Source organism: Lathyrus oleraceus, chromosome 2 (genome assembly GCF_024323335.1).
Source record: "Lathyrus oleraceus cultivar Zhongwan6 chromosome 2, CAAS_Psat_ZW6_1.0, whole genome shotgun sequence".
In the NCBI taxonomy this organism is placed as follows: Eukaryota; Viridiplantae; Streptophyta; class Magnoliopsida; order Fabales; family Fabaceae; genus Lathyrus; species Lathyrus oleraceus.
The window spans coordinates 92,736,867-92,746,654 of NC_066580.1; the positions used below are offsets into that span (position 1 = coordinate 92,736,867).

Sequence of the window (9,788 nt, forward strand, 5' to 3'; positions counted from 1 at the left end):
CATCAGGCCGTGAATGATTATCAGTCTATGAATTTTGAGTTCCCAGATGAGGATGTCATGCTTGTTACTGATTATGAAGAACCTGGACCGAATGAAGGACCCGAAGTGGGATCCCGATGGACTATGGTTTTTGATGGATCGTCTAACGCATTGGGCAACGGTATTGGCGTCGTGATCATTTCCCCCAAGGGTGGCCATACGCCTTTCACCGCTAGACTATGTTTTGAGTGTACCAACAATATGGCTGAGTATGAAGCATGTATTTTGGGACTCAGAGCTGCTATAGACCTGAGAATCAAGTTTTTGAGGGTATATGGAGACTCAGCCTTAGTAATCAGTCAGGTCAAAGGAGAATGGGACACTAAACATCCGAACCTCATCCCCTATCGAGAGCAGGTGTTGACATTAATCCCATACTTTGAAGAGATCACATTCGAACATATTCCCCGAGAGGAGAACCAGTTGGCAGACGCATTGGCTACCATGTCATCTATGTTCAGAGTCAGATGGGACAATGAAGCTCCCCGGATTACCATTGAACGACTAGACGAACCAGCATATTGTTATGAACTTAACGCTGATGAAGTAGAAGAGAAGCCTTGGTTCCACGAGATAAAAAGATATTTAGAAGCTCAGGAATACCCTGAAGGGACATCCATCAATGACAGGAAATTTCTGAGGAAGTTCTCCGCTAAATTCTTTTTGAGTAATGGAATATTGTACAAACGTAACCATGATTCGACTTTGCTTCGCTGTGTGGATAGAAAGGAATCAGAGAAGATTATGGAAGACATGCACGACGGTATCTTTGGGACTCATTCTAGTGGACATACAATGGCCAAGAAGATTCTGAGGTCAGGGTATTATTGGTCTACCATGGAAACTGATTGCCACCATCACTCCAGAACTTGTCATAAGTGCCAGATCTATGCGGATAAAGTACATGTGCCTCCTGCTCCATTAAACGTGTTGACCGCGCCGTGGCCCTTTGCAATGTGGGGCATTGATATGATTGGCGAGATTAAACCTACCGCCTCTAATGGACATCGTTTCATCCTTGTTGCTATTGATTACTTCACAAAGTGGGTGGAGGCAGCCTCATTTGCTTCTGTTACTAAGAATGTGGTGGCACGATTCATCAAGAACAGCCTCATCTGCCGATACGGCGTCCCTGAGAGAATTATCACTGACAATGGCACTAATTTGAACAACAAGATGATTACTGAACTCTGCACGCAGTTCAAAATAAAACACCATAACTCTTCTCCGTACCGGCCAAAGATGAACGGCGCTGTAGAAGCGGCTAATAAGAATATTAAGAAGATTATACAAAAGATGACGGTAACATACAAAGACTGGCATGAGATGTTACCATTTGCTCTTCATGGTTATCGTACTTCCGTGCGAACTTCGACAGGGGCAACTCCTTTCTCTTTAGTCTACGGAATGGAAGCCGTTTTACCAGTGGAAGTTCAGATTCTCTAAGGATCATGAAAGAGGCGGGCTTAGACGAGGACGAATGGATTCAGACTCGACTCGATCAGATAAATTTGATGGATGAGAAGAGACTTGCGGCTGTATGTCACGGGCAGATATATCAGAAGCGCATGACCAGGGCATTCAACAAAAAGGTCAAGAGACAAGTGTATCAAATTGGCGACTTGGTAATCAAACGCATCATCCTACCACAAACTGACCCCAGAGGCAAATGGACTCCCACATACGAAGGGCCATTTGTAGTTAAGAAGGTATTCTCAGGTGGAGCCATGATACTCGCTACAATGGATGGTGAAGACTTCCCACATCCCGTGAACGCGGACATAGTTAAAAAATACTACGCATAAAAGAGACCCGCTAGATCGACGTATCTAGGCAAAAGTAAGGGCATCCCGGCGAACCAAAAGGGTTCGGGCAAAAATTAGGGATATATAAAAAAAATGTACACCCGGCAAGTCGAAAACCTGAAAAGGCGGCTTGGGCAAAAAAGGGTATCCTGGTGGACTGAAAACCTGAAAAGGCGGTCCAGGCAAAAATTAGGGATTAAAGCGTATGACTATGTCCCGTTCTCAGTCAACTTTCATCCAAGTTCGAGGGACTGACCAAGCCAATCACTTCTATCCGACAGCAAGGGATGAGATGCTCGAAGACATAATGACAGTAGTAGGCTTAAAATCAATAGGACTTCTTCCACATAGCTTTCTCTTTGTTTTCGACAATTTCCTCTTACTAGGATTTCTGTCTCCTTGTACACAAATTGCCTGTTTATAGGCCTCCTTTCAAAATCAATACAACCCTCTTTCAAAAAAAAGATGCTTTTGTTTTTACTTTTCTGTTTTGGTTGCGTAAATGTCCATTGATTTAATTTGAATTAATATGTGCATTTGAATATGACTGATGTTTACCAAAAATACATGCATAGAATAGCAATAGCAATTACTACCCGACTTCAGGATCAAGGAAAAGGTCTAATCATGCTTCCAATGAATCCGCTACCAATTCTCTTCCCCAGCAAGCCTGTTTTTTTTTTCCTCAGAAAATGGCAGTATCCCCAGGCACAGCCAGTTACTCCCCAACAGAGGTCGGCGTCACCAGACAGATTGATCATCTCATCCATCCCCAGCCAGGCTCTGTTGAATATTTCCACCATCAGACAGAAATCAAGCATCCCCAGCCGAGAAAGGGTCATCGACACAAATGTCTCAAATCAGTAGATGGGGATTTATTTTCCCCAGTAGAGTCCCCAAGCAGAACTTCTCATACGCATAACTCATTCATTACATCCTTTCACAGCATACGCATGCATACAACATTCACATTTATTTTAGCATAACACGAAACATCTCATGCATCATGACATAGCATGAAGCTAACTTTTTCTTTGCAGGTTAATTATCCTCCTGATATAGTCAAAGTAGAAGGTTCATTCAGACAGACACCTTTATCAATCACATTCAAGATTCAGATACATATTTCAAATACAGTTCACGGGAACATTCATTCTGACAACACTTCGATATCCTCCTAACGATGGCATCTCTAAGCCCATCCCAGACATTTATTGCAAGTACAACATATACAGGTTATCAGATACAGCCTAACGTACGGTTCATTCTGATTCAGCCCAACATATGACTTCTTCAGCAACTCCAATGCGGTCTAACGTACGACCCATTTGGACCTTCAAATCCTCAGATGCTGCCTAGCGTACGGTACATTCAGGGGTGTAGTCTAGCGTACGACTACTTTCTTTTTCAGATGCAGCCTAACGGACGGCTCATTCTACAACTCGGATACGATCTAACGTACGATCCATTCTGAACTTCAACAACCCCAACGCGGTCTAACGTAAGACCCGTTTGGATCTTACAACCCTCAGATGCTACCTAACGTACGGTACATTTCTGAAGTGTAGTCTGGCGTACGACTACCGCTTTCATCATCAGATGCAGCCTAACAGACGACTCATTCTGCGACGGTCTAACGTACGACCCGTTCGGATGTCCATCCCCTCAGATGCTACCTAACATACGGTACATTTCTGAAGTGTAGTATAACGTACGACTACCCCTTTCATCATCAGATCCTACCTAACATACGGTACATTTCTGAAGTGTAGTCTAACGTACGACTACCCCTTTCGTCATCAGATTCAGCCTAACGTACGGCTCATTCTGCAACTCAGATACGATCTAGCGTATGGTCCATTCTGATCCTTTATCCCCAACAGCATATGACACACTCCGACTCCCCAGCGAAGTCGGCAGCCTAATGGATGACTCGTTATACGGTCTAACGTACGACCCAGTGTGGCACCCATGTCTTCAAATTGGCCTAATATACGGCGCGATCTGAAGCTTTCGTCATCAAACCTCCCGGATGGCATCTTTAAGCCCATCTCCATCAAGACCAACTGTCGATTCTCAAGTGCAAACTTTTGGGGCATTCTAGTGTTCAATAATCTTCCACCTCCAGACCACGAATGGCGTATACACCATTCTAACTCTCTCGGCCCAAGAATATTGAACAGGGGCAGCTGTCATACCCCAAAATTTGCCCATTAATATTTCAAGACATTTTGCAAGGCATTCCGACTCATATATAACACTGATCTTGAAGAAACAAAGGCCCAGCTCACGGATGGCCCAATCCAGAAAATGACCCAAACTGGCCTGTTCGCTACGCGCTCGCCTAGCGAAGCTGACAGACAACAAAAATTTCGGGCTTCATTCTGAGCCCAAAAAAAAAAAAAAAAAAAAAACGAGAAACGAGAAACGAAAAAAAAAAAAAAAAAAAGAGAAATTTTTTTTAATTAATTAATTAATTAATTAAATAATTAAAATAAATAAATAATTAAAATATAACAAATTATTTTGGACTTGGGTCTCCCTCATTCCAAGCCCATTACCCACGAAATTAGTCTATAAATACTGAAGTTTCAGTAGGGGAGTTAGACTTGGAGTTACACTGGGAGATTCACTGAACAAAAAAAGAGGAGGAGAACAGAGAAGAACGAATAGAAGTTTTGGCATAGGAACCCTGCCTACCCGGAGAACGGAGAATTCAGAGTAAAGAAACCCTGAAGGCAGCCCATCTGCACCGAAGCCATCGCCGTCCAATTCCCGCTGCCTAACTTATTCCGATACTACAAGTGGTCAATCCCTTCAACCTTGAATTGGCAAACAGGTTTGCGTATCTCTATTGTTTATACTTTCAATTGGCCATATCTACATATATAATGCATCATGATTAAATGTTGATATATAATTTGCTTTCGTATGGGAATTTAAATATGCCTGAATACCCTGAATGTTTGATCATGTTATTCCTGTGATAAAATGCCATAAAATTCAAAGTTCCTAACGTGGGGCTGTTTTCAAATTCAAAATCCGTGGCCGCTCGCTAGCACCTCGCTAGGCGAGCCTGGGGCGAGTATTCGCCTGGCCTTCGCTAGGCGAGGCAGAGGCGAACGAGACAGTAGCTGACTTTTCTATTCTTTTTTTTTTTTTATGTTTTATCATAGCCATGCATTATTCATCCTATCCTATTTATTGTTGTGATATTTCTCCGGTGTAATCTTCGATTGCACCCTGATTTGGTGTTCTGACATGTTTCTTTTTTTTGAGTTTCGTAAAGGTTCACATATCCCAGGAAAAGGTTATTGGCTAGGTATTCCACTTTATTTGTGGGATACCCTTGTGGAGTTTCACCCTAAATTAATTTTTAATGTATTAATTTCTAATGTATTAATTTTTTAATATATTATTTTTAATAATTTTAATGTGGAGTTTCATCCTAATTATATAATTAATTGTAAAACTTTGCCTTTGAATAAGTGATCTTGGACCTCTCTTTGTTGCCTTACGATTACGATATTACGGTCATGTCCCGCGAACGTGGGGATACCCTTAGCAAAGACCCTTCGGTTAAATCATCATAAAATAAATTATAGTCCCTCGGATGTTGCCTTCGAATATACAACTTTGTCCCTCGATGACCCTCCGATGTTGTCTACGGTTAAAAGATGATAGTCCCTTCGAATGCTAAGATATCCTCGTAACTGTTGCCTTCAATGACCTATCGATGACCCTTAAACATCCAAAGGATAAAACTACTTATTTCTCAATAATAAGGACAATTTTACCCTCATAAGGATAGGAAATGCTCATAAAGACCTTGGGTCGGTATAACTCTTAATTGTTGGCTCACAATCTAAAAACAATTTTCACACCTCACACCTTTCAAAATATCTTTAGAAAATCACCACTTGGTATATATTCATACTAGAATCATTACCGAGTTATATTTTTCTAAACAATTTCCAAAACTAAACGAGATAACTACTTTGTATATATTCATACAAGAATCATTACAAAGTTAAATTCTCTTTTCAAAACAATTTTTCTAAACAATTCACAAACACTTTTTTTTTAAAATAATATAAGTGATCGAGCAATTAAGAGCCTATGGATAACCATGGATACAAAGGGTGCTAACACCTTCCCTTTGTATAATGTACCTCCCGAACCCAAAATCTAAATTAAGGTCTTTCCTGTTCTTTTCCACCTTTCCTTATTGGATAAAAGAAAAGTCGGTGGCGACTCTTGCTAACCGCGACATTGCGATTAAAACCACAAAAAAGTCCAGTTCACCGTATGACACCATGTACTGACTTGAAGTCTTGAACTCTTGATCTTGAATCTCGAGGTCTTAAGCTCCTGAGGTCCAATATAGTTTGAACACAAAGGACTTGCCCTATCAAGTGATCTAGGGTCTTTTGATCACTTGAATGGGATTTTGAAATTGAGCATAATGCAAATGATTTAGTTGATCAAAGTAAACATTGATCAACACAACCAATGGGAATGAAAGGTTAGTTGAGTTATGTATACAACATACCTAAGGGATTAATTAGTCAATTTACACCAGATGATTCTTTACACGCCCTAAACTAGGGAAACATGCATATCAAGATATTTGTAAACCCTAGGGGTTAAATACTAAACATCCAAGTCTAAGGAAATATGCCATGGTTAAGGTGTATTCTAATCAGAAAATCATATCAAAGTTCACAAGAAACAATGATTAATTAAACCTAAAAGTATGGTCAATGTTAATTCTAATCAATTAAAATCTTAATCATCTAGAATTAAACATATAAAACATGAAAGAATTAACAATCACATCCAATCAAGTAAGCATCAATTATCATGTACAATTACAATCTAAATCTAATCATGTAAACTAGGTTAGAACACATTTTTTCATTTATTTTCAACTAATCAAGCATTATTCTACTCAATTACTTCTAACTAAACTAAATCATGTAAAAACTAATTAAATTCTAACAATTAATTTCCATGTCAAATTATAAACAAATACTAAAAAATATCAAGCAAAAATTAAAGATAAAAACTAAAATAAAAAAAGCAAAAGGCAAAGCCAAACATGGGTGCATTACGTAAAAATAATGGTATGGACAGCAAGGGCCCAAGGCAAGGCCCACACTTCTCAACCAGCCATGGAATGGGGGGTGCAGTGCTGGGAGAGGTGTTGATAGCAAAAGAATGGGCCAAAAGGCCTAAACCAATAATACAAACTGAAGGGAAGATTGATGATTAAGTGGAAGGTGGTTCATCCAGCCACGCGTGCAAATGGATTAAGTGAGTCAACACATTCAAAACACGTGATTCACGTGTTAAAAGAAGCTTCAGAAACAAAAATCCAAACGCGCCTTTTCTTCCTCTTTGTTCTTCTCTTCTACTTCTTCTTAATTTCTTTTGAAAATTCTCTGAATTGTGAGATTGAACCGTGGGTTCGAGAGAGAAAGAGAGGACCGTGAGTGAGGTCAAGCTCTACTCTGTTGAAGCTTCAATTGATTATGTCGAAGGAGCTCTAGGTGAGGGTGAAGAGGAAGGTTATGAGAGAATAAATCTCGAAAATCTGAGAGTAGTGAAAAATGAATCATGAATCTATGTGATTGAAGAGTGATTGCCATTTATAGAGTTTTGGTTCTCAAATTCAGTTAGAAATGAAAATGCAAATTCATCTAAAATTCACATTGAGTTAGTTAGAAATTAGAAAATCTATTAGAGTTAATTGGAATGTGAAACGAAATGTTGTTAATTATGTTAGTAAATGCAAATTCTATTAGTGGATGATTGTGATTCCGCGTGTGCTTATCTAGGTTAGTTAGAGTGAGGTTAATCTGTTAATGAAAGAGTGAATTGGATTTAGTAAAATATGTGATGTTTATGTTAATTGGTTAAAATTCATTTTCTGTTAGGACTTGCAGGTTGGTTGTAATTGGTTTGAAAACCTCTGTTTGTAGATTGAATGTTTAATCGAGTTCCCTGTTTGCAGGTTGAATTGGACTTGCGCCATGTTATGCATTTACAAGTTGGAACGAAATTAACTGAGTTTTGGGAATGCTACTTCAAAATGAGCTACTATGTGGGACTGACTTGCAAATTTTGCAGGTGGATTATGTTGTGGTTTTCTGTCATGAAAATGCACCTTTTCACTTTGTGCAGCTTGGACTGGTTTTGCCTTGGCTTGTGGTGGGCATGATGGTTGGTCAACGTTGGACGGTTTATAACTGAGTTTGGAAATTTGCAGGTGAATGGAAGTGTTAATCGTAGGCCACATGGAATTGATTGTGAGCTGCTATTGAATGTTAATCATAAGCCATGTGGAATGTGCTAATGGAGTGTGAGATTGGATTGTATTAATTGTGTTGTAATGTTTGAAATTAACTAGGGACTTAGTATTTTCTAAATTGTGTATTAATGGTTTGAAAGTGTTTGGTTTAATGGTTTATGTATGAGAATGGTTTTGGTTATGGTGAATGGAATGAACATAACAGAAGTATTGATTGGAAATGAGCCTGTAATGTATTGGTTTGGAAATAGACATGGTTTGAAAGAGTTTGAAAATGGTTATGGATTATACGGAATTGACTTTTGAACATGAATTACGGTTTGTATTGAAAAAGAATATGGTTGGAAAATGATGTGAAAATAAATCATGGATCATGTGATTTTTGGATCTTGGGGTTTTAGGTGGGTGACGGATAGCAAAGAACAAGAATATTAGGGATTTTGGGATGATAGTTGATAAAAAAGTCAACAGTTGATCAAAAGTCAACTTATGCGAAAAGTGATGTAATCTTGTAATCTCTTCCTCAATGCAATGTATGAACTATGTGACTAATGGAATGTACTTCTTTTGTTAAACCGTGTTCTAATGACCAATAGAATTCAATTGACCAACTACATTCAATGAAACCAAATGAAACCAATGTCTTAAATAAAAGAATGATAGTGAAACTTAATGATCATGCCATGACTTGACCAACATACACAGTGTAACTTGGACCAATGGACCTCAAATGCACTTTGACACACTATAGAATCAATGATGAAACTTGAACCAGATGATGACCAAGAGAGCCATGGATGAAATGACTTAGATCAAATGAGACCAATGACAATATGTAATGAAATATGAATGTAAGCATGCCTCTAGGCCAATGACAAGGCACCATGGACTAAGGTTTAGATAGGTCAAAACTTCAAGCCAAGCAATAACCAAAGCCTCAAACAAAGTGAGTAATCAACACAAACAAATCATGAGTGTCATGAGGCAAACTAGAGTTTTCATACCCCTCAAAGCATACCACAAGATTGACAAACCTCAAGATCAAGAATCAGGGTTTGATATGGACTGAACACCAAGATCCAAGCTCCAAGGCCTCAAGCATCTAGCAACTAGGATTTTGCACCTTTGATCATCATAATGGGCTCTCCACAATGACTGTAACATCACAACTTCTAGGGCTTGATCCTCAAGCAAACCCTAGGTACTTGTTAAGTAAGATCAACCTTAAACCTTTGAATCTATGATGAGATTAGTACACTAGATGATGTGGATGTTCATGAATGCAAATGAATCTTAAACAAAAAAGTTAGACGAAAATAAAAAGGAGAGGACAAACTGTAGAGTATGACATGACTCTAAACTAATCTCATTATGTAGATTATAATCAGGCACCAAATTCCATTACCTTAAAACTCAAATAGCAAGGACTAGTCACATCCTCACATAGTAACTCCCAAATTCAAAGATCATCTAAAATTTTTATCGAATGTGTCACTTCCATTTGATTATCCTGCTTTATTCCTCATGAATATTTGATACTTTGATAAAGAACACATATATAATAAATGTAGAATGGCTCATAGAGTCAAGTAATAAAAACCTCATTCAGAGCACATGGTTTTACTGGCTTC

General features: G+C 38.8%; 1 long non-coding RNA gene across 1 annotated transcript; it reads left to right on the forward strand.

Annotated features, from left to right (window-relative positions):
- The first annotated feature begins 7,228 nt into the window (after window positions 1–7,228).
- Window positions 7,229–8,732, forward strand: LOC127118275 (uncharacterized). Its single transcript, XR_007802165.1, has 2 exons — window positions 7,229–7,396; window positions 7,861–8,732. It is a non-coding gene; the product is annotated as an uncharacterized LOC127118275 (long non-coding RNA).
- The last annotated feature ends 1,056 nt before the right edge of the window (window positions 8,733–9,788 follow it).